Source organism: Oncorhynchus masou, chromosome 2, assembly GCF_036934945.1.
Source record: "Oncorhynchus masou masou isolate Uvic2021 chromosome 2, UVic_Omas_1.1, whole genome shotgun sequence".
Taxonomy (NCBI): domain Eukaryota; kingdom Metazoa; phylum Chordata; class Actinopteri; order Salmoniformes; family Salmonidae; genus Oncorhynchus; species Oncorhynchus masou.
The window spans coordinates 39,647,317-39,673,490 of NC_088213.1; the positions used below are offsets into that span (position 1 = coordinate 39,647,317).

At 42.5% G+C, this 26,174-nt stretch overlaps 1 long non-coding RNA gene across 1 annotated transcript; it reads right to left on the reverse strand.

Annotated features, from left to right (window-relative positions):
* Positions 1-626: 626 nt before the first annotated feature.
* Positions 627-26,174, reverse strand: LOC135504763 (uncharacterized). Its single transcript, XR_010450171.1, has 3 exons — positions 26,093-26,174; positions 11,408-11,498; positions 627-1,552 (listed from the first exon to the last, which is right to left on the reverse strand). It is a non-coding gene; the product is annotated as an uncharacterized LOC135504763 (long non-coding RNA).

A 26,174-nucleotide genomic window follows, 5' to 3' on the forward strand; every position in this document is an offset into this window, starting at 1 on the left:
CGTTATAAAGTGTCTCACATTCATTGTCTCTTTTTCTTTTAGTTCCTGACATGCGCCGGTGAGATACCTACATTCTCTCTCTCCCTCTCCCATGAGCTATGGCTCAAGCCATGGTTTCTTTGTCTCGCTCTCTCTCTCTCTCCCCCTCTCTGATCGGGCTTAGAATAATGCCTTGTAATGCTTGTTAATGCTTTACAATTTAAGCTTTATGCCTTGTAAGTGAATCCATTCATTTGACAAAGTAATTAAATACTCTTGAATTTAGAATTCCATTCTCAGACATTTTTTGATTGCCTATTGCTGAAACTCTACTGTAATTTCTTGCATATTGCTAAATAATAGGTATTGAGAGTCGGAAAAACATTTGAATAGGCTAATTAATTAGTCTTATTGCGGCTCACATGTGAGGTATACTGTATACAAATATACAAATATAGTAAATATTACCACACGACAAAGGCATACACTGTATCGACGTTCTCAAGACCTTTTCAAACGTTCGATATCGAAGTATTTTTCTAGTGATCAGGATGCTGTATGCGCTGCAGGTGTGTAACAGACAATTTGATAGAAAACGTGATTTTAATAGTTATTAAGCTTGACTATTTATTTTCATCACGTATAATTCCTTTAATGAAGATATTAATGTCAACCAATGTCATCAGTCAACATAAAAAAGGGACTTTAAGTTTTGTATTTCCCTCACGTTCAGAGCGAACCACAGAGGATCTGATATTATGGCCAGTGATGGTTGTTTCCTGCAGGGTTTCTCTGGTGAGCTGGAAACATTTGCAGAAAAGACGACGCTCAATTCTCTCAAGCAGCTCCAACAACAACAAAAAAGGCAATAAAAAACATTCATCATAAATAGTAGAGGAATGGGGCAATTCATTTTGGAACTATGAAAAATAAATATCATCAATATTTGACATTGTTTTATGGAGAAGGCACTTGATTTCATCCGGGACTCTCGAAATGACCACTAGCTATCAATTACCATTGACAAGGTTTGTGTGCATTTCAATGTTTTTTTTTCAACTTTGTTGTGCTCTGGCTGCTCTGATGTCGCCTCCTTCTTGATCTGAGCTCATTCCTAATTCAGTGCAAGACCTTCACCATGCCTGTGTTGTACCATCACTCTGATGTTGAGCTAACATTAACACAATGCTAACAAGCTGTTATAGCACTGTAATCATGGTGTTGTTATCTATCCAGCCCACCTTTCCCCCGGGCCTTTGAGGAGAGGAGAGCTGAGGTGAGGGTGGCGGGGGTGGCTGCGGTCCCTTGGAGGCTAGTGCAGGGTGATTTGTGGCGCGAGAAGACTAATGAAGTGGTAGCTGTGCCACCCTGCTTCTTTTGCAAGATCAATTCGGCCGCGTACGGAGGCATGTTTTATGAATGATGGACACCTCCTCAGGCCATCCATATACCTGAGCTCCGGCTTCACCGCGGGCTCCCACGGGCTGGGAGGCAGGGATCCTGCAATCCTTCTTGTTTGCAGCACTATACATTACTGCTCACTCCGACAACGCTGCGACATCGCCTCGAACTGCTGAGAGAGTCAGAAAAGAGTTAACGACTTTGTGATCTCCTCCTCTAAACATTCAAAATGATCCAACCATTATTATTGAATGCATGACTGACACATCACTGTGAGGCTGACAGGGTTGTGCAGTGATGACACTGTAATATCAAAGAGAGAAGACAGGGTGTTATCGGAGGAAGTTTTTCACATTTAATGAATTCAAAAGATAGATATTTAGTCAGTGGTAAATGAAAATGGGTTAAAAGTGAGCAAGAGTCCTGTCTCACTGCCCTTTTGTCCCCTACAGACTGAGTGTTTTGTTTGGGTAATGAGAATGGTTTACCATATTCAAATGGAGATTTTGGGGTGAACGAATTCAAAAGTGAATGTGTATTTGTACTGGTGATTAAGCGCTATCCTTTTTTGAACTTAAATATAAAAATAGGCACAAAGTTAGCCAACATATTTATATACATCTATATATATATATATATATATATATATATATATATATATATATATATATATATATATATATATATATATATATATATATATATACATTTATATACAAGTGTAATTATACCTTTTTTGGGAGGAGAATATAAAGTAGTGTTGTCAATGTGAGAAAGTATGCCCCCTAGTTCACTTAGACGTGCTCTTAAGCAGAGCACATGTCAATAAGAAAAATCTGATGTCAGTATTTTTTGTATTCCGAGGTCACAGTACAGTGCTCATCTGAAGGTTCGATGGCATTTTGAAATGAGAACGATGTCCTGAGCGCTGCCTCCTGCGGATGAGTGCTGCCTCCTGCGGATGAGCACTGCCTCCTGCGGATGAGCGCTGCCTCCTGCGGATGAGCGCTGCCTCCCGCGGTGAGGTTGAAAGACAAAAGTAGAGCACACTGAATACTTGCCAGAGTTTTCTGGAAGTTATGAAATTCAAAGGCCTCCCTTTATTTTCTATTTCATTCGAATGAAAAGGAGAGACAGAGAACTTGAGTCTCGTACTTTTAATCGTAACTTTGAGATCGATAGGCTCAGGCTGTCAGTAAATCACGCGCATGCTGACAGTAGCCTTCTTTTATGATAATCTGGGCGTCAGATGCGAGTGGGATGGGTGGAAGGGGGAAGGAACCACCTTCCAATCGAGTGCTGGCAGTGGAGCTGTGTAGCCCGGTTCAGAGGACGTGTCGAAAAGGGTGTTTAGTGTTTCCTCTCATTCTACTACAGAATGAGTACCTGCAAGGGAAATGAGTTATGCTGATGATAGTTTATAATATTCTGGGTTGGGAAAGTAGATTACTTTATCAATAACTACAATCAAAAGGGAAGGCGAACCACCAATAACTGATGCCTTGCCATCATCCCACCTTGTTGAGAATTAGACATTTTATGTTGCAGTATCTTTGATTCAATAAGGAGCACACAGAAGGCATACTTTGTCTCCACTGAATAGATACAATCAATCGTTTTTACACTATGTATAGGAGCAGTCAAAATTTGGACACACCTACTCATTCAAGGGTTGTTCTTTCTTTTTACTATGTTTTACAATGCAGAATAATAGTAAAGACATCAAAGCTATGAAATAACACATGGAATCATGTAGTAACCAAAAAAGTGTTAAATAAATCAAAAAAATATTTTATATTTGAGATTCTTCAAAGTTAGCCACCCTTTGCCTTGATGACAGCTTTGCATACTCTTGGCATTCTCTCAACCAGCTTCACCTGGAATCCTGTTACTGTATATCTATTAATAGATTTATACAAATGTATGATGGATTTGTGAGTCAGAGGATTCCATGTAAGCCACTCGCAAACTCCTAATGAATTCTACATACAAACTGCCGCTCACACACGTCTTACTGTTGCAACCATCTGACAGAGACACACAAATATTCACATAACAGTATCTGGAACCCAAACTCTCACCAGACACGTATACATACACACATACAAGTGAAGTCGGAAGTTTACATACACTTAGGTTGGAGTCATTAAACTCGTTTTTTCAACCACTCCACAAATGTATGGTTAACAAGCTATAGTTTTGGAAAGTAATTTTTCCCACAATTATTTTCAGAAAGATTATTTTACTTATAATTCACTGTATCACAATTCTAGTGGGCCAGAAGTTTACAATACACTAAGTTGACTGTGCCTATAAACAGCTTGGAAAATTCCAGAAAATTTTGTCATGGCTTTAGAAGGTTCTGATAGGCTAATTGACATAATTTGAGTCAATTGGAGATGTACCTGTGGATGTATTTCAAGGCCTACCTTCAAACTCAGTGCCTCTTTGCTTGACATCATGGGAAAACCAAAAGAAATCAGCAAAGACCTCCAGAAGTCTGGTTCATCCTTCGGAGCAATTTCCAAACGCCTGAAGGTACCACGTTCATCTGGACAAACAATAGTACACAAGTATAAACACCATGGGACCATGCAACCGTCATACCGCTCAAGAAGGAGACTGTCTCCTAGAGATGAACTTACTTTGGTGCGAAAAGTGCAAATCAATCCTAGAACAACAGCAAAGGACCTTGTGAAGATGCTGGAGGAAACAGGTACAAAAGTATCTATATATCCACAGTAAAACTAGTCCTATATAGATATAACCTGAAAGGCCGCACAACAAGGAAGAAGCCACAGCTCCAAATCCACCATAAAAAAGCCAGTCTATGGTTTGCAACTGCACATGGGGACAAAGATCGTACTTTTTGGAGAAATGTCCTCTGGTCTGATGAAACAAAAATAGAACTGTTTGGCCATAATGACCATCGTTATGTTTGGAGGAAAAAGGGGGAGGCTTGCAAGCCGAAGAACACCATCCCAACCGTGAAGCACGGGGGTGGCAGCATCATGTTGTGGGGGTGCGTTGTTGTAGGAGGGACTGGTTCACTTCCCAAAATAGATGGTATCATGAGTCTGGAAAGTTATGTGGATATATTGAAGCAAATTCTCAACACATCAGTTAAACCAAGTTAAAGCTTGGTTGCAAATGGGTCTTCCAAATGGACAATGACCCCAAGCATACTTCCAAATTTGTGGCAAAATGGCTTAAGGATAACAAAGTCAAGGTATTGGTGTGGCCATCACAAATCCCTGACCTCAATCCTATAGAAAATGTGTGTGCAGAACTGAAAAAGCTTATGCGAGCTAGGAGGCCAACAAACCTGACTCAGTTACACCAGCTCTGTCAGGAGGAATGGGCCAAAATTCACCCAACTTATTGTGGGAAGCTTGTGGAAGGCTACCTGAAACGTTTGACCCAAGGTAAACAATGTAAAGGCAATGCTACCAAATACTAATTGAGTGTATGTAAACTTCTGACCCACTGGGATTGTGATGAAAGAAATAAAAGCTGAAATAAATCATTCTCTCTTACTTTTATTCTGACATTTCACATTCTTAAAATAAAGTGGTGATCCTAACTGACCAAAGACAGGGAATTTTTACTGGGATTAAATGTCAGGAGTTTTGAAAAACTAAGTTTCAATGTATTTGGCTAAGGTGTATGTAAACTTCCAACTTCAACTGTATATGTTGGACACATATTCTGCATGCACACGGATACACGCTGACGTGTCTATGAATGCATGCGCACATGCGCACACACACAGACACACAGAAACACACATACACGCACGCACACACACACACACACACACACACACACACGCACGCACACACACACACACACACACACAGCTGAGAGTAGTCTTGCGGGTGAGATTGGCCATGAGATAACTCAGCAGTAGTGAAGCCCTCTCTTGTTCCCGCGAGTGTTCTCCATTTATTTTCCTTTATATATTATTCAAGTTGAAATAATTAATTCAGGATATCACATCAAGATGTTGGAAATCAATCCAAACCCTCTTTCAATCTGGCTTTCATTACAGCAGTTTGACTGGGGCTGGTTAAGCTCTCCTGTATTTCCCATAGTCATACTGAAGCACTTACGTGGCATTCAGTTGGCTGCTGAGGCAATTCTTTAGTTCTTATAGGCATGTTGAAGCACTTACTCTGCATCCGATTGGGCGGTTACATTTTTCGGGTTTAACACTGAGAATCACATGGCCAAAATCTGATTGGATGGTTAAACCATTCCTCTGTTCATTTTTGGTTATTGTTGGGCGAGCTGAGCTGCATTGATCCCTCGCCTCATTGGTCCTTAAGGTCTCACTCGTTGTTAAACGTTTTCCCCCTGTAGGTAGCTGAACAAGGTAGTTTTCCTTAGTTTAAATAACAGTTGGAGTGACATGAAGGTGACTCGTCTAAAAAGTTGTTGATTAAAGACGTGTCGGGGAGATGCGGCGTTGACGTTGTTTACTGTTCCAACAGGATTCCAACAGGCATAGGCTGATTTACTTCAGTTTCTCCACCGCAGGATAAAAACAGTCTCATGCCGGACTGTCTAGTGTCTGTCTTCTTAGTGATCTTTTCACGCAATGGTGTAACATGATCCATCAGCGACAATTGTACAATTCAGAACAACACACAAACGTTGTTGCTTCGTGCACAAATAGTGCTGTGAAATGTATTGTATATAACGGAACTCTAACAACGGAAATGAATAACATTTTCCATCACAAACCTCAGCCTTTCTCCAAGTAAAGAGAAGACCTGGTTTAGCAAAGGTTAACTGCGAACAGACAATGTTAGGGGGACGATGCTCTCCAGGCCTGTACATCACTGCATCCTTCATGTGCTTTACTGTCTGCAGAAGACACAATGGCTACTGCTTTAATGGGAAGTCCTTCTCCAAACCCTGTAAGTCTGCAATAATCAATATTCCTGTGAAATGACACCAAGTTGAACTTATCCTATTTTATTTTGATGGTTAGCTAATCTTGGAGCACGACAACCCCTCTCACAGACAGACATGTTATAATTCTGTGGTAAAAATGTCAATCAAGGCAGGGTGGGGGGGTGTAGGGGGCAGGGGGTACTTGACTTAGAAGAAACTAGGCGGAGAGGGAAATTTATTGACGGAAAATGTATCTATATTCTCTTAGAGACACTTTTAACCTGAAATCTCCATTGTGGTGATAATTCCAGGTTGTTAAAGTGACATGGAGCCGGGGCGGTCGCCTGGGTAAAGAATGTAGGGGCCAGACCCAGACAATTACAGAGCTGTATTTCACACTACTCTCGTAGGGGGATGAGCAGAGACGGGGATAGTTCAGGACACACGCACACAAATACACACACACACACACACACACACACACACACACACACACACACACACACACACACACACACACACACACACACACACACACACACACGTACACGGACATAGCGTACACACACACACACACACACACACACACACACACACACACACACACACACACACACACACACACACACACACACACACACACACGTACACACCACATAAACACAGAGAGGACGAGAGGTCAGGACATACATGCAGGGCAAATACATACGTGTACACAGCTGCCTACACAGCTGCCTAGCAACACAAGCGGTTGGCCTCTTACATTCTGCAACATATCTTTACAAAGCATAGGGTCATTTTCTTATTTTCATACTTTCAATAGCCATTTTAATGCAATCTATCCAACACTTGTTCCTGGTTGAATTCAGCAGTAGACCCACATACAGTATATTCCCGAAATGCTTTCTATCGAACTCCCTAATGCTCTTGCCTCATAGTAATGTGAAATAATTGAACAACTGACAAAAAATCTTCACATTTCATATCACATTTGAAGAAATCTATGACTATACCCAATGCTCTGTTAAAATGGTGGCTCACTTTAAACAATTCTGTTATTTTGCTGTCAAGTCTTCCGGGCGGCTTAGGTTGGGCGCATTAAAAAACAACAGTCAATATGTGTCAGAGACATGAAAGTGAATAATTGCTGTAATTAATGACCTGTGGGTATTTAACATTGACGTTGTACTCCTGAGTCTCATACTGAGCATGTCTATCGAGTATTGGAGTGTGTTCCCTATCCTTAAAAATGACGGGGGAATAGATTGCACTGGTTGGCCACGCTTACAGGATGCTGTCAGTGATATTTGAAGAGTACAGTATATGAAATGAAAAGCCTGTCCAGTTCGGTGCTGCACTTCTCTCCTCAAACGCACATCAACGCAGAGCACCTCACCTCGCCTTGCTTTCCAGTCATGTCAGGGCCGGACAGCAGCGAAAGGCTGCTCTGTGACATTGAGAGACCTGTCGAAAGTGTCTGGACTTATTTCATGTAAGATAGCCTGGCCATTAGCACACTGTGACCTTTAGTACAATTTCTCTCCGTCGGATTCACACGCTCCCTTGCGTGTGTCTTTTTGTCTGAGGATGTGTGTGTGTGCGTGTGCGTGAGTGTTTGGGTGTGCACTTTGAAGATGAACCTTTGCTGGAAGGACTGAGAGAAGAAGAACGGTGGAATAGAAAGTATGAATATCACCACATCACATTGTTGCACACGCATGCTTATACACACTCGTACGTAGAGCTGGAGCCAGACATTAGTGGGTTTTTAATTTTATTTTATTCTTTATTTGCAGTAATTGAAAATTAATTCACCCAGACGTCAGAAGGAATCGATAAAGAATTCATGAAAGGAAAGAGGGAGTCATTAAAAGCAATAAGGTTGGGATGAAGATGGCATCACTGGGCAGACAGACACTGGAGACACACTCCCAGTCACAGAAGATGGTGTCACTCCAAATGGGCCATAACGGTACAAATGACTGCAGCATAACGGTATCAAATGCAAACTCCTTAGAGACACAGACTGAAGGAGAAATATATGTGTTTTGGTGATCATAAGAAACCAAAGGACATAATTGAGTTTTCCGTTTTAACAAATGATTTTACGTATTTATCTTTCAAATATCCACTATTTGTGTAATGTGATGGTATTTCATTAAACCCACATTCACTGTTTGATGGAGCTAAAACTGTAGGCCATTTAGAAATTGCTAGATTGTTATTCTATACCATTCCGATCGCATTGCTTCAAACACTCAATATTTCAAAAAATGTATTATCGTCTATGTTCAGACTACGTACGAGTGTCTTAATAGGTTGAGAGCAGTTGAGAGCACGGCCTCTCAGACATACCAGCCACCCCCCTGCCATAAAGCTGCCTTAGGAAACAATGCAGCCTCTGTCATCCTGCCTGGGTTAATGGAAAACGGGATATAGTGTTCATAATATTGTGGGATTAAATGATTATTGATTAGATAAAGGTTGAGATAATCATTAGCTTTCATCCATTTTACTGACTCCCTGTGACCTTTCTGCCTCTTGCTTAGATCACATTGGATTTTTCCATATGATGATTTCGTCATCTCTCACACAAGCGCGGAGAGGGAGTGAGTGCAGAGATGAGAGCCGAGGGTGTTTCCTCTCCATCGCCGGGCCGCTGTAAATGATCACAATCACACACACAGCAACACAACATGTGAACGTGGTTGTAATTGTAACAAAATAGTCGAAAGAGAAGAGGCACATTGTTAGGGTATATCTTTTTTTTCAAAGATAGTCCGTGAATTTCGATGGTGTTGTTTCAATAGTATTGTATTCGTGTAGCAGGTGACAGTGTCTATACACTAGATAGATCAGATCGACAGCAGTGTAATAGATCTGCCTGGAAACAGTGACATGGAAATGCTCTCCTTCTAAAAGCTCTATTTATTGAATTGAGCTGGATATTCCTGGAAATCAAACTTTAACGAGTTCCAGATCCCACCACACATCTGGGCACAATCAAGACAGAAATCGACTGCTTTGCCTTTGTTCTATTCATTCACAAACCCATGCTGGAATATAAACGTTTATTTAAAGTAAAACTGTGCTAACTACTGGGCGAAAAAAATACATCACGGTTTTCACGAGTAAATTACACACCCAAAGACGTCTCTGATGGTGCCAGAGAGCATGAGGTGGACCAAGTCCCCCTCCCCCCATTTTAACAATCAATTAAGCCGTGGAAACACTCAGAGCACAATGTGAAGGTTTTTAGTGAGACGTGTCAAAGGGCCATTGAACATGCTTTAGGTGAGATGTTGCTGTGCCTTGATCTCTAATGTCACTGGCCTGATTTCCTGTTCTCTGACTGATTTAGTCTTTCTTTCTCACTCCAGGGGAGTTCCTACCCATGATTCCTTCTGCCTAAACATTATCACTCACCATCACTGCCTGCACATGCTGGGAGGAAAGAAAACAACATCAAGCCTGTACTAGGTCTCTTCTGATGTCATGTGTGTGCGTGTGTGTGCGCGTGTGTGCGCGCGTGTGTGTGTGTGCATGTGCGTGTGTGTTGCGGAACTGATGGGTATCTCTGTGTGGTCGGATGGGCGTGGGAGACAATGAAAGCTTTATTGTATGTCATAGATTAATATAAATGTGTTCGGCACCTTGTGTATTGCCTTTTATTGTAGATACCTCATGATGAGAGAATGAACCAAGGCAAGCTAGAACACATATGGTTGACTGTAGAAAATCACTGTATACTATAACCCACAATCATTCAGGAACTGCGATGACAACACTAGACAGGATATGCCAAATGCTCATTTATTGTCATTTTTAGATTCAACATGAAAACATGCATTACAGTTATACCCTACTTCACATTTCAATTGCATATTTAATATTCATAATGTAACACACTGTTGAGTATTAACCTCTGGAAGGCTATTCAAACCCTGGCTTGACAGACAAGTCTCTGCTCCGGCCTAGTAAAAACATAACCGCCTCAAACATTTCTTTATGATGATGAAAACCATATGGACGTCAGTTACACAGCTTAAATAAGCATTTGCACAACTAGCAGGCAGGTTCTGCACACACGGCTGACTAGAAAAATAATTAGTGTGGTCACTGAGGTTCCGAATCATGGCAAAGCATGCAGACGACCCACCCCCCCTCCCCTCCCCCCACTGCTCCTGTTTTAGCCCCCTTCAACCCCCTACATGGTCGGATACACTGGAGTGACACACGGCACATCGGATGGTTAAATAAGTCCGTTGAAAAATCTAGAACAAAAATGACATTTAGGAAAAAATGTGTTTATTATTCTCTCTAAAATCACTGATGTCCTGCAAATTAGAGTCCATTGTACTTTTTTATTGACGAGCTGAATGTGATGATTATTCTACTTGATCAGAGACAACTTACTCTTACAAGATCGTGAGCATGTTTCCTGCGAAAGACTAATTCCTGTGAACCTTATTAAAACTCCTCCATCTCTTGCCAATAAATCCCGTTTGACCACTGGAACAATTACTTTATTTCCTGCTTTTTCCTGTCCTCTTTTTCCTGTATTTTTTCCTGGCTTTTATTTACATATTTAATTCAGTTGTCTTCATGCATGTGTAGTGCGAAGTGTCATTGAGATCTGAGGCCTGGTTTAAAGTGGCGCGCGGGAGACTTTTAAGAGAGAAAAAGAGAGGGGCTGCTTCCAGAGCAGTTTAATACTGATGGGATCTGAAAAAGGTGGAGACGACAGAGACTGATAACTAATGTACTTCCTGTGTACTTCCTCCCTCACTGTCAGCGCCCCTCCCTCTGCCCCCCACCCAAAATCGCTAACTGATGTGTGATGTGTGAGTTGCGGAGGGAAGGATGACATCGTTAGAGGATGAGAGGTGAGTGAGACTTCCACTTAGCACAGAGTGATGCGTTCACTCAGTTAGAGGGAGACAGAGAGCTGAGGAGACGTAGAATGGGCTGGCTGTGTGTGTGTGTGTGTGTGTGTGTGTGTGTGTGTGTGTGTGTGTGTGTGTGTGTGTGTGTGTGTGTGTGTGTGTGTGTGTGTGTGTGTGTGTGTGTGTGTGTGTGTGTGTGTTTGTGTGTGTTTGTGTGTGTGTGTGGGGGGGGGGGGACATACCCTGGCTCTTTGATGCTGTGCCCAGTCATTAACCGTCTGTGTCTGCTACCGGCACACAGCGAGAGGCAGTGACCTCCCATGACCCTCGGCCCTGCAGAAAGGGAGAGAGAAAGAAATCTGAGCATTGTGATGATGCTTGAGCTAATACCCTGAGATGACCAGGCACCGTTGTCCTCGTTCCTCCATCTGGGCCTTGTGTTAGCTTACATCAGAGCTGTGAATACATACACAGAAACATGGTTTAACTCCTTTTTTTTGGCAAGTTGTCAAATATAACAATTGAAATGGGAACATATTCCACAATGATATACATTGTAGACTAATGCCATGAAATGTTAGTTTGACATTTTCTTTTGGTTCAAACAGACAGGAAAGTTTTCCAACAAAAAAATGTAGAGAAATGTTTTGGGCCTGAGCAGAACGTTGTCACCAGCATATGACCACGGCTGTTTGGATCTCATCTACTTTCAAATGGTGACAAAAAGGTCATAATGGTGAGATAATGATATGATTATAGCGTCCACTTAATGTTGGTAACCATGGCACCAGCTAAGAGAGGTTTGCGATCCAATGGAGCGGGAGCTAAGATTGGCACCATGAAAGAAGTTCCGTGTTTTTACACAGCGCCGGAACGGCCTCAACTCAACTCAGCATAGTAATTACACATTAGGCTACTAGAAACCATCCAGAGGGTGGTTAAAAGTGCACTGTTTAATGGATATAGAATATGGATGAGGGAGATCATAGTTTCAGATGAGTAGGAGACACTGAGCTCTATGTATTGAGAACTGAACATTGGAGGGGGTATTATGGGCAATCATATGAATGCGACAGAATGTCACGCTGATGGACAAAACACGTCACATCCTAAATAAGAAGAAAAACTCTTGATAAAAAAAAAACACACTGTCGGAGTGGGACACATTTTAAATGACAATTAAAATCGTGTTATATTGAGGGCAGAATAAGACACACTTGGAAAGAGGAAATGCAGAAATCACCTGATAAATCCGGCCCCACGAAGCTCTAAAATTACAACCCTTTTCCCCCCTCCTTTCCTTCTATTTGGTTCTGAGTAACGACTTCATCAGAATACAATACGCAAAGCAACTTCACTGCTAAGTGCTTTTTTCTCCCCTGAAAACACTGGCCCCGACCCAAGCGGAGGCGAGCGGGTTTTATGTATCACATTCATTTGAACAGATCACACGGCTTCACTGACGTTTTACAAGACGCATAGCCGGAAAAGGCTCTCCAAAACAATAGGACACGGCTCTGCTGTGACACTTCAGACGGCCTGAGGTTCTGCTAGGAGTCAGGGGGCCCTCCCCCTCCAAACAACACACTCTCTGACACACACGCACGCTGCAGCAAACACAGCCACCTGAGGTTGGGTGTGTGCGTTGGATGCAGATGGGGTAAAGAAAGGAGAAAGTTGAGAGGGAGGTTGCACAGGCTTCATACTACATAATACACAAGAGGGGGTCCCAGTGTATTACAGAAAATGGCAGCAGTTCACCCCACCTAGCTCTGCTGAGACGTTGAAGGGGAAGACAGGGTGAGAGAAAGGGAGGATGAGGGGAAGAGAGGGTGAGAGAAAGAGAGGATGGGGGGAACAGAGGGTGAGCGAAGGCGAGGGTGAGGGAATGTGGAGGGTGACGGAATGAGAGGGTGACAGAAGGGGAGGATGAGGAAAGAGAGGGTGAGAGAAAGGGAGGATGAGGGAAGAGAGGGCGAGAGAAAGGGAGGGCACCTCAGATTTATGTGGGGAGTAATGATGTGTATATCTATCCACGCTCTCTTGAGCACCACCAGCATCCCCCCATACTCTCGCTCTCTCTCTCTCTCTCTCTCACACACATACACACACACACACACACACACACACACACACACACACACACACACACATACACACACACACACACACATACACACACACACACACACTCGCTTGCACACACAGACACACGCACACACTCACAGACTCTCTTACATACACATACATACACACACACCCCTTCTCTGCGTGGGGTCTTTGTTCTGGACCCTGGCCTGCTCAGTAATCCCCGGCATGCACATTTGACCTACAACCCCTGTGCTTCCCCTTCGAAGATGGTGGTCATCAGAACTGAGCTCACATGCACCTGTCCACTGGCAGAATAATGATGATGATCCCACCATTGCAAGTGTGGATTTAGCTGTGAGTCACTGGCTTGGGTCAGGGCATCTGTGGTCATCCATAGACAGCTAAAGGAATAGCACTTCCCAAATCCCCATAGCCACAAAAGAGGAGTTGTAGTGGGTCAGCTCTGAGACTGAAGCTCAGCACTTGATCCTCTCACTGGGAGATTGTATTTCAACAGGAAACCCTTCAGAAAACATCTACACCTACAGATTCTGAGCGTCTGAGCCTTTCTGTAGGCGCTGCTGCTGGTCAGTCACAACGCAACCCCCGAAACGTCAATCCCATTTTCACGATAATCACAATGAGAACTGAAATGGAACAACGTTGCTTGAGGTGTGAGATTAACATTGAGAAAAGAACAAAAACCAAACATATTCTGGGGCTAAGATGGGAATCATTTAAACATTTGACCTCCGTCATGATGCTTTCTTATGCTCTTACTGCTTTTGGTAAAATAGGCTAAAACAGATTCCTTTGGATGTGTAGGCCTGTGTCTAGCAACAGTAATTCAGAGAGGCAGAAAGTATAAAGAGCCCAGTACACAGTGTCAGCTTGGATAGTGTCCCTCCTGTGCCGAGGGGCGGCTAATCAGTGGCTTGTAAAGGAGACCGCGGAAGCCCAGGGGCACACGTTTACCCCCACACACGCACACACACACACACACACACACACACACACACACACACACACACACACACACACACACACACACACACACACACACACACACACACACACACACACACACACAACTGCGACAGTTTGTTAAAGTCTGCATGGGGTCACCATGATGCTATGTGATGGGAGGTTGATCCACAGGCAGATTCCTCCACGCAACGTTAACATTAACGTGTCCTACACGGACCGGGTCTTCAGTCAGATGGTTCTGCCTCCAGTCTTCAGGGGTTGGGAAGGATAGGATAGGAGGGGCTGAGGTTTTCCTGCTCCCCGCCCTCCCTTCCTCCTCCCTCTACTCCCCACTCTGGCTAAATGGGGGTTGGGTATACGTATGAAATCAAATGGCCCCGGTCATATCGTTCCCCTCATAACGTTGGAGGATCTCGAGGATGTCACAGTGGGAGGTGGGTTGTTCTCCCCCTCCTCCTCTCGGCCATTAAGTTCATCTACCTCACTGTCTATTTAGCGAGAAAGATCCTACTCAGGAGTGGTGGGGGAATAAAGGTGCAGAGAATGTCAGAGCAAGATAAACACCGGTGCGGTGAAGTGGCTCTCGCACGGCTTATGTGACGAGAGCGAAACTCGTGATTTGTATCCGCAGCCTTTAGTCTGAGAAAGCGTCTCACAATTGGACTGGCTCATCCCACAGGCAGGCGGCTTGTTCTGAGGCCAACATGAAAGGGATGTGTGTTGCTGCTTCGTGTATGCTCTCTCTCTCTCTCTAACCACTCTTAATTTTTTTCTGCTCTCTTTTTCTCTTTATGGCCCTCCTTTCTTCTCTCACATCTCCCTCATTCTTCCTCACCTGATTTCCCTTTAATGATGTGTCTTTCCCTACCTCAGGGCCAGTAATTTCCTAAATCTGAGCTCTTTCTATCCCTCTCTCTCTCTGTTCTCTGCTCTCTCTCTGTTCTCTCTCCCTCCCACCCTCTCTCTGTTCTCTCTCCCTCCCGCCCTCTCTCTGTTCTCTCTGTTCTCTCTGTTCTCTCTGTTCTCTCTGTTCTCTCACCCTCCCTCTCTCTGTTCTTTCTCTCTCTTTGTGTCTCCAGCTCCTTACTTGAGACATCTCAGTGTAGTCTGAGGCGGGGTTAAGGTCTCGATGACTTGAGTTTGTGTGTGAAATGAGGAGGGCGGGGCGATTGAGGGAGGCTGTATCAGCGAGACATCAGTCGTAATTAATAAAGCTGGGCCGCACTAATTAAAAAGCATGATTAATGCAACAGGGAGGATATATGGCACGGCACATCATCTTCTTCTGAGTCACAGGTCCACAGGCTCTGAGGGGGAAACACATGGAAGTGGATCTGAGATGGAGGGAAAAGTGACTGCTATGAATAAATCACGAATGAAACCACCACACACACAAACACAATAGCCTGATCTGATTAAGCTATCTTCACCATTTGAACAATGGCTTGCATAAAAATGTCACTGCCTTGCTAGCTAGCACATAACATTCTGAGAACCATATGTTCCTTAGAGATTTGTGAGAGCGTAGTTGTCCTGTGGTTATTTTGTATACAACCTTCGCACAACTTTCTGGGAATGGTTCAGGATACTTGCTTGGTTTTGGAACATTTAGGGAACTTGAAAAAAAAAACAACGTTATTTTCTTGGCATTTCATTACTTTAACGGAACGTTTCCTAAAATTAAAAAAAAAAAAAATTGGTTACATTTAATATAAATGTTGTTAATGTTCTTGGAACGTTCTCCGACTTGTTTGACTTTGGGAACGTTCTCAAATAGTTCAGAGAGCATTAAGAAACCAAGTTCATCTGTGGGAATTTCAGACCTTCAGCATAACGATTCGTACAGGTTTCCTCGGTGCTTCATTTGTAAATCGGAGGTCCTGGAACAAAACGTGGGCATGAGACTTCTGAGGTACCGGAACGGATGAGGAAAAAAACATCACCTTTATAATAAAGCATTGCATGCAAATCATCACCTTTGAGTAATGGCATTGAGCAGTAGAGTAGAGGTACTTTTACATTTCAGTAGCCTCGGGTCCGGGAAAATGCAATTCTACATCATTTTACTGGAGACTTTGCCAGAATCTTTTTTGTTGTTGTTGAATTTTACCCCGTTTTCTCCCCAATTTCGTGGTATCCAATTGTTTTTAGTAGCTACTAACTTGTCTCATCGCTACAACTCCCGTACGGGCTCCGGAGAGACGAAGGTTGAAAGTCATGCATCCTCCGATACACAACCCAACCAGCCGCACTACTTCTTAACACAGCGCGCATCCAACCCGGAAGCCAGCCGCACCAATGTGTCGGAGGAAACACCGTGCACCTGGCAACCTTGGTTAGCGCACACTGCGCCCGGCCCGCCACAGGAGTCACTGGTGCGCGATGAGACAAGGATATTCCTACAAGGCCAAACATTCCCTAACCCGGACGACGCTAGGCCAATTGTGCGTTGCCCCACGGACGTCCCAGTCGCGGCCGGTTACAACAGAGCCTGGGCGTGAACCCAGAGTCTCTGGTGGCACAGCTAGCGCTGCAGTACAGCGCCCTTAACCACTGCGCCACCCGGGAAGAAAAAAATTTTTAAACTCACTTTTTTTTTTTTTTTTTTACCGCACAGGCTACTTTTAAACTGACAAACTGAGAATCTGAGATCAATAAAAACCAACTTGTCTTGAATCCATCAATAGCATCGGCCGAGGTGTGTGGAGACACATATTGTAGGCTAAAGTCCGAGGTGGGAAATGAAAGTCCTAAAAATGGTTTCCAGTTTCACTGACTCCCCCAATGATGCGCAGGTCACTGGCTGGTGATGGCCGATGTGCTCATTCCAAAATCCTGTCTCTCTCTCTCTTCTGTAAAACAATACTTGGAAGTAGATCAAATATTTTGGTAGCTTACAGCATAGCAGGAGCCATTTGCTTTCCGGCTTGTGTTTTCCCTCGATTGTATTTGAAATATTGAGAAAGACCTGTTTTGTATGTGAGCTGTTTTTTCACTGACAGATTTGTGCCAGATGTAGGTTATTCCTTGTTATCGGGCTACAAACCACAGCTCGGCAAAAAAATTTAAGAAGCTATTGATCCTCTGTGGCAAAATGATAGGCCTTCTCGTGAGGTAGTAGGCTATTCTGAATTATTTCACTTATTTCTGAACAGACAGTAGTAACTCTATAACTTTGGCAAATGTATTTCAATTTATCAGGAGTGCTGCAGCGGCTATGATTCTATAAGGAAATACATGATGAAGTGCAATGCTGGAGAGATGACAGTTGCAGGTTCATGCCTATCAGAGCAGAGAGGGATCATGGAAAGTGATTCTTTCGATCCCATAGATGTTAACGAAGAGGCAACTCAAATGAACTTTTCGCACTTTTATTATAATTTTTACATTGCAAAAAGTTAAAAGAGAAAAAATGTCATGCCACGAGAGGTACCGGATCTGGCTAAATAGGTTCCGGAAAAAAAAGTCCAAAATGGAGAGGTGCCAGATGCTGTTCTGGAAGAATCCGGCTAAAATGAAGCACAGGCATTCCTCATGGTTTTATTTCAAGTCATGTTCTCAAATTGTTCTAAGAACGTTAAGAAAACTTTCCATAAAAACCACAAGAAAACTCTAGTAACATTCAGGGAATATTCTAAGAATTGAAAGCTATTACAACATTCTCTGTCTGTTGTAAGAGATATTGCAGTTGCTCAAGCTGGATGCAGTCCGTACACATTGCATTGGAGCAAAAACAATCTGTGTTTTGTGTGATGATGTCGGCTAATCTTTATAGTTGCTGCCATATCCTAGCCACTAGCCAGAATTCTTGAAAAAAGAATGTAACTCCCTACTTAAGTTTTGGGACAAAAAACGATCTGCGTTTTAACTACTCAATGATCCTGCAAGTACCGCACGAGTACGCTACCTAGCTGTTCCACCTCTGTTTTGACTGTTTGTATGTGTCGTGCTTGTGTTTGATATGCTTTCCTAAATATACTGCTGCAACAGACAACAGTTTGCACGAACATGTCCATCATGTTTTTCATTTTTGTTGATTTTATTAACCAAACCAGGCAGTTAAGAACAAATTCTTATTTTCAATGACGGCCTTCCGGGTAACAGTGGGTTAACTTCCTTGTTCAGGGGCAGAACGACAGATTTTTGCCTTGTCAGCACGGGGATTTGATCCAACAACCTTTCAGGTTACTGACCGCTAAGCTACCTGCCCCCCTTATACGGGGCGGCAGGGTAGCCTAGTGGTTAGAGTGTTGGACTTGTAACCAGAAGGTTGCATGTTCAAATCCCTGAGCTGACAAGGTACAAATCTGTCATTCTGCAGATAACCCACTGTTCCTGGGCCATCATTGAAAATAAGAATTCTTAACTGACTTGCCTAGTTAAATAAAGGTAAAATAAAAATTTAAAAAAATACAGTAGGTGTCTGTTTAAAGCCAAACTATAGTATGTCACTATTGGTGTAAGTCAATGCCTAGCAGAGTCCACACACTACATTAAGAGCAGAGCCGCCTAGCAGAGTCCACACACTACATTAAGAGCAGAGCCTGTACTGTACTTTACTGTAGGAAGACCCTCCTAATGACTTGACCACGTCTGGTCTGTGATTCAGTTCCCTGCGGGTGACGTCACCGCAGACTGATAGTGTGGGCTTTAACTAGGTGATCTCATCTCTTCTTCATTTTTTTACAGTTTAACAGATGCTCCTATCCAGAGTGACTTACAGGAGCAATTAGGGTTAAGTTCCTTGCTCAAGGGCACACTGACATATTTTTCACCTCGTCGGCACAGGGATTCGAAACAGCAACCTTTCAATTACTGGTCCAACGCTCTTAACCGCTGGGCTACCTGCCAATGTACTTCCTTAGCAGGCAGCCTTATTCCAGCAGTCTAACATCATTAACATGTATATGTCGTGTCTCTATTTGTTGCATTATCAGAGGAATGGATATAACAGCACATGACAAAGTACAAAACGAGGCTACCGTAGGGTTAGTGACAGGACATGATGATTCAGTGGTCAACCCTATTTAGCTCTAAATATACAGAGGCATGAGAAATGAGGGCACTTCCTAAATGCTGGAGAAGATCATCTGTTATTTTTCATCCTTACCTGTTCTAAGGGGGCTTACCGTAAGGTCTACACATCAGGGGTGGCTTACATTAAGAAAACAAAAATGGCCAGCATTTCTCTTTTTTTAAATTTGTGCTTGGTTCCCTGTTTGTCTGGTTCTCATCGGGGTAAACATTTGTTCCAGTTGCAGAGCTGGAACATGAATCACAGACGAGAAGAGGAAACCACACTGACAGCTGCAGCTCATTACCGGCACTATTACTGATACAGGGGGCTGCTGGGGAAAATTCCTCCTGCCACAGAAAGCGTTCCTGTTTACCATACACCGCCTAGGATCAGGACCTACACACACCCACTCAGACATACTGTACCAAAACACACACTGCATGCACACACTGCACACATAGAAGCATGCATAGACACACTGCACACATAGAAGCATGCATAGACACACTGCACACATAGAAGCATGCATAGACACACTGCACACATAGAAGCATGCATAGACACACTGCACACATAGAAGCATGCATAGACACACTGCACACATAGAAGCATGCATAGACACACTGCACACATAGAAGCATGCATAGACACACTGCACACATAGAAGCATGCATAGACACACTGCACACATAGAAGCATGCATAGACACACTGCACACATAGAAGCATGCATAGACACACTGCATGCACACACATGCTCTCCTCTTTCTATCTCTCCCCTTATCTTTATCCCTCCCTCCCTCTCTGTCTTCCTTTCTACCGATTGCACTCCCTACTTCTCCCTCTGTCTATTTCTCACTCCATCCCTCCCTACCTCTATCACTCTCTCGCTCTCTCTCGCTCTCTCTCTCTCTCTCTGTCTTTACTCACCATAAGGAAGGATTGACTCACAGCAGTACTCCATGTCACATGGCTTATCCAAAACCCACAACTCAGTAAACTGTATATAGTTTTGACCTCTTACGTTTGATTTTCACACAGGAAACAAACACGCATATTTATTTAAACACATAATAACAAGCTGCAATATATTCATCCTGTGAAAATTAATTAGAAGTTAGCCTAGACATTAAATTGATTCATGGGCTGGGGTCAATTCCATTCCAATTCAGTTCAATCTGGAATAAACTGAAATGTCCAATTCCAAATCTTTGTCATTTAAACACGTTAAGGAAAAATGGAATTAGAATCCGAATGTCAGTTTACTTCCTGAATTGACTGAATTGTAATGAAATTGACCCAAACTCAAAAAACAATCCATGAAAGTTTCAGCAAAACATTACTCAGAGAAAAGGCAATGCATTATCTGCTGTGTCATTCAACTCAATAGATGTGCTTGAATACAATTAGATCATACATCGAATAAAACGGACACAACATACTAGGCAACACTGCTCTCCACCTCATTCGAGAGGTACCTAGGTCTATTTCCTTTATTGCAGACCGGATCAACAACTGAACTGCTGAAGCAACACCAGTGCCAGGTCTGGCTGTGACACAGGCCTCTCTGATCCAATGGGTTAATGTATTCATTTTTCACCATTCCCCTCAAAAACATAAATCAAGCACAGCAAAACACCACCTTGTATTCTGACTCGTCCAACCCTCTTTGACCTCTGCCAATTTTTATCTCATTTTGGTTTAACTTTGTAGATCAGACTTTAATTTTGAAGCGGGTCTCTGGGACAGTGATGAATAGGGTACATCAAGTAGGGCTTAAATTACCCTCTCCCTGGTGGCTAGCGGCCGGGAGGGTTGGAGGGGGAGGCTTGGTGACCTAGTAACAGACACAGAAAGAGGACTGGTCAGCACTTGCCCTCTCAGCCCTGCAAACTCGCACAACACACCCAGCTATGGAAGAGGGAGGCCGAATAAAATACCTGCATCCACTACCTATAACATTCCATCTCTGTGTTTTCAGAGTCAAAGTACAGGATATGTCTTGTTGAGATGAGCTAGACTTTTGAGTTGCTTTGGATGATAACTGTGCCCTAAATTGGAGTTGGCCTATTATGCTAATAGCTGCTATATGAAAACACAATTTTTGGAATAAATTGTGACCCAAAAAAAATCATATTTTATTTCATATTTTACCTCTGAATATGGAAAATTGTTGCTGACATTCATCTTATCTTCTTCTATTGAAAAAAAGGTAGGTTCATGAGTCTGATAACGTTCACTTCGCCTGAGGAGTATGCAGCCTGTATGCATTGTGACGGGGGAGCTAGTACTTCATTAATAAATACACACAAATACACATAGTTATACTACTGATCTCACAAAAACCAATAGGCTTAAGTCCTCTTTCCACACATTATAATTTAATTTGCTAGAAGCCTCTTGTTTCTTTTATAGCTACCAAATACTTCCCCTCTTATTCTAGGCTATAGCCAATCCCTTCCTTGCGCATTTTATACAGTCTACTAGGAACAAGTGTGCGGTGAAGCTGAATGGATCAGGTGAGCGCACTCTCCTCGCCAATGTGATCACCATACAATTCCTGATGGTGCACTGGCTCCGAGCACTATTTACAAACCCCATTCTTATCCATTCATACTCCAGTTCTCCAGTTTTCCCAAATATCCCTTTTTAGGAGGAAGACAAGTATACACATGGCTGTTGCAAGCCCATCCTCGACCCCAGGACAGAGAGCAGGTTTGGCAACTGTGTGATGCGCGCCTCCATGGGTCCCGCAGCGCTGCTATCTTATGACCTAGACGACCCTAGTGCGTCGCAGCTGACTGCGTCGCCACCACGGGAGTCTATTGCAAATAATCCCCAGGGTGCTATTGTTCACAGTAGCGGCAATTATTAACCTTTATTCGTAAAATATGTTATCTCAAACCGCAGGTTATAATGGCTTTATGTAAGCCTCTGGTGAGTTTGTGAAAGTGATGGTCCACCTCGCTCTGTGTGCATCAAAGCGGATGCTCCAAATACCGCTCCAGCTAATTACTTGCCACTTGCTCGGCTGCGTAAACTCGAGTGGTCCTACACCACGGTTGGTGCGGTGAATGTAGTAAATAATCATACGGGTATATTTTGGGAACGTTGTCCTGACCTTATAGGAAACATTGGTCAAATAAGTTAGTTTGGTCGATGGACATATCGTAGTCCTACTGAAAGTCCCAATAGCCAATGTGAGCTAGATATATTTACCAAATGTAGTGCAACGTTTGGAATGAAAAATGAATTAACAATATGTTATTTGACCAATGTAGTTGCATTGCTTGCTCTTTGGGATTTTAGGTTGGGTTCTGTATAAGCACTTTGTTACTTCTGGAGATGTAAAAAGGGTTTAACAAATACATTAAAGTTTTGCTTGATTGATTGATAGATTGATTATTTTTAAAAGTACATAAACACATGAAAATGTAAGATAATTTCAGTGTTTTTTAAACAAAAATAATAATTTGGGGGATAGTCTCTTCCTAAACACCACGGAAGTCCTAATCCATCAAATTATAGTCGAGTTGACTGAAACGAAAAAAAAGAAGTTGGATTGTTATGGAATAAAATAGCACCACTTTTAGGCAACACTATAAGAGTAAAAATTACAATAGTACCAGATTTAACCAAATAAAATTATGATTTTACCAAATAAAAATGACTAAAGGATTTATACTTATCAACAAAACTTGACATTAGAGGCAACATGCGATAGGCTCCACTTCCCTAAATCATATGAAAAGTCCAGGTGGGGTTCTGATTCTTCTCTAACACTATTTTGATTCTGCAATTTTCGATAAGGCCCTGTCCTATTCTCCCTAAAGGAAAAGGGAGGTCTAACGATAGTTAGAAAGATCCAAACTAGGTGTTTGAGTAACGGGGGCGTTATGAGGGAAGTTGGTCCAAGCTCTGAGTGACAAAATGGAGTTGAAAGTTATCAAATAAATATCACAAATGTATACCAAGAAAAGTATCACACTTTTAACTTAGCATATGACGTATATGGAAATTGACAAACTTTAATTAAACAAATTCCAAACGAAACAGACAGTTTTGTTTGCTTGTTTTTTGGTCTATAAAGTGTGTTACTAGGCATGGCCTGCAAAAAACTTGCTGTTTGTGACATGCGTGGGCGTAAAAAAAAAAATTTAGCTGTCCGATTTTTTTCCTCCTGTAGCCTATTATGAACAATAATGTGCGAGCATAAAACCATCTTCATTTGAATCCTCCATCAAAAGTTGACTTAACGAACAGACCCATTATTGTTGTGCATGTGCATACAAGTACACGTTACCTTGATAATTGCACAGTAGAAAACAGTGTCTGAACGGAAATATAAACGCATTTTCCTCGACAATAACCATGGTCACTCGAATCATTGTCACAGTTACAAACACAGGTGCCGATTAAAGATACATGGGAACGAGCAAAGAAAGGGCGAGACGCTTAAATGTGTTCCCTTTCCCCATCTCTCGCCCTCTCTCACTCTTTCCATTTCTGACTTCTGTCCCACATACACACACACACACACACACACACACACACACACACACACACACACACACACACACACACACACACACACACACACACACATACACACACACACACACACACACACACACATACAGAGAGAGAGACAGACACATGTTCCAAAGGGTTTACTGTAAGATGATTGTCGAGAGAATGAGTGCACTTACTGCAATATAAAGGATAAGGAAAGTCCCACAGAAGCCTACCAAGCAAAGCTCGCAGGCTTAGTTTTAAAATAAAGGGTAATTAAGAAATATATGTTCATGTTTTTTATTTGATGAATCTACATCGTTATTGTTATTATTAATAATAGTATTAATAAAAAATAAAAAACATTTTAAAATGTTGTAGTTTACAAAGACCTAACAACAGAACAAACATCAGTAACAACAATCACTTTTTGGCCTATTTCTTCTATACTTCTGGTTAACTTGAATATTTATAAAGTTACGTTTAAATAATCATTAAATGTCATTATAATTCCAACTTTTCAAGGAATCCATATCTGATCGCAAGTTGAAGAGAATAGCTGTAGATAGCCTCATCCCTGAAAAGCTAAATATAGGCCTACATGTGCCACACTGCTAAACATGGAATCTAACTCTAACCTTATGGCCACATGCTTCAACTTTTGTTTGAGCGGAAAAATGATTGTGTAATGACATGCACGTTTGGCCTAACCTGTAAACAGAATCGCCTGAATCACATACCTGCCAACAGAATGAGGGATATGTCGAATTTCTATCTGGCATTGTATACAAGGAATGAGCAGAAACATGTTCAAGCTAAATGCTATTATTTATTTTTTAAATAGCGTTTTCGTAACGATAATCTTGAAGTTGAAATGTTGTACTGGTCACTCTCTCGTAGAAACTCGCAGCCACACACACACACACACACACACACACACACACACACACACACACACACACACACACACACACACACACACACACACACACACACACACACACACACACACACACACACACACACACACACACACACACACACACACACACACACACACACACACACACACACACACACACGACGGGCATCATTGACATCTTTACATTTTACTTCACGATCCCTAAAAAAACATTTACATTTGTCTCATGTATTGTAGCCTTTGCTTATGCCATTGGCACACGAATGATTAAGAGTAGATTAGAAATGTAGCCTAACACTGAACTGAAAGTAAAGTTACGCCCAGAGAACTGTCAAGTCATCGAATTGCTATGCATTATGCACTACTGTAAAATTGTATGCAACCACCTGCATTTCGTTTAATTATCACCCTAAGTTAAAAAAGAAAGAACGAAAAAGCTCGCATTCTTCAACATTGTCTTGGAAACATGTTGAATAATTATCTGTAGAAAATTACATAATAGGCCTATTGTATTCTGTAAATATGTGTAGACAATCTTTTCCAGTTGTCTTCCACAACTCATTTAGTCCTCAGCACCATTAGCAGATATCAGTCAGCCTATCTCAAGTAAAGCGTTCTATTGCACTTCGCCTTTTTGTGCGTTCCCAAAAAGCACTTTTACGCGCCTTTACGCACCAACCAAATACAACTTCGGACACTATGTTTTTAGTCCATCTGAAACAAAATGTGTATATGGGTTCCATAGTTTGCATTAAAAAAACATAGTGATTATTTCAGTTAGCAGTGGCTTTCCAGAGTTGACAGTAGGCTTCAGACGACTAGAGGCAGAGAGGCGCACAGCTTTACATAGCCCACTGTCTCAATACAATGCTATTGAAAAGCTACCGATTGCATCAAATCTGCCTTGATTTCCTTTTGATTTCTTGTATTAGGAAAGGAGAATGACGACCATGAGACCACTGAAAATCGCCAGGCTGTTGACCAAAGCTAATGTGTCAGAAATGTAGAGGCGCTGTGCGGAGGCTGCTGTGTCTACTGAGAGAGGTATTGTCGTTGCGAGTATGCAGAGCGTGTGACACTGATGGATGCGCCAATGGTTAGACGGACAGATGCTTGGGCGGATCTAACGGCATGCAGTGGTGTAGCGGCATACGCAGCGAGATTAGGCTAAAACATCCGGAATCAGTGAAAGACTGTTCTTTCTCATCCCTCAACAAGCCTGGCGAACGGAGAGGAGATCGTGTTCCCATCGAGCGACTCCTCTGCCACTAACAAGGGATTGATCCCCTCTGCGGTCAGATATGTCTGACTATTGACTAGCGTGAGACTGGGAAACCACGACACGGCAAAGACACGGACACACACATCTGGCAGAAGAAAACATCCTTTGACAACTTACCGTGTTCTGGTTAGCGAGAAAATCATTTGCATCCACAGTCATAACCTTTCCAGCAGACAGCGGACCAATTGTATTCTATCTT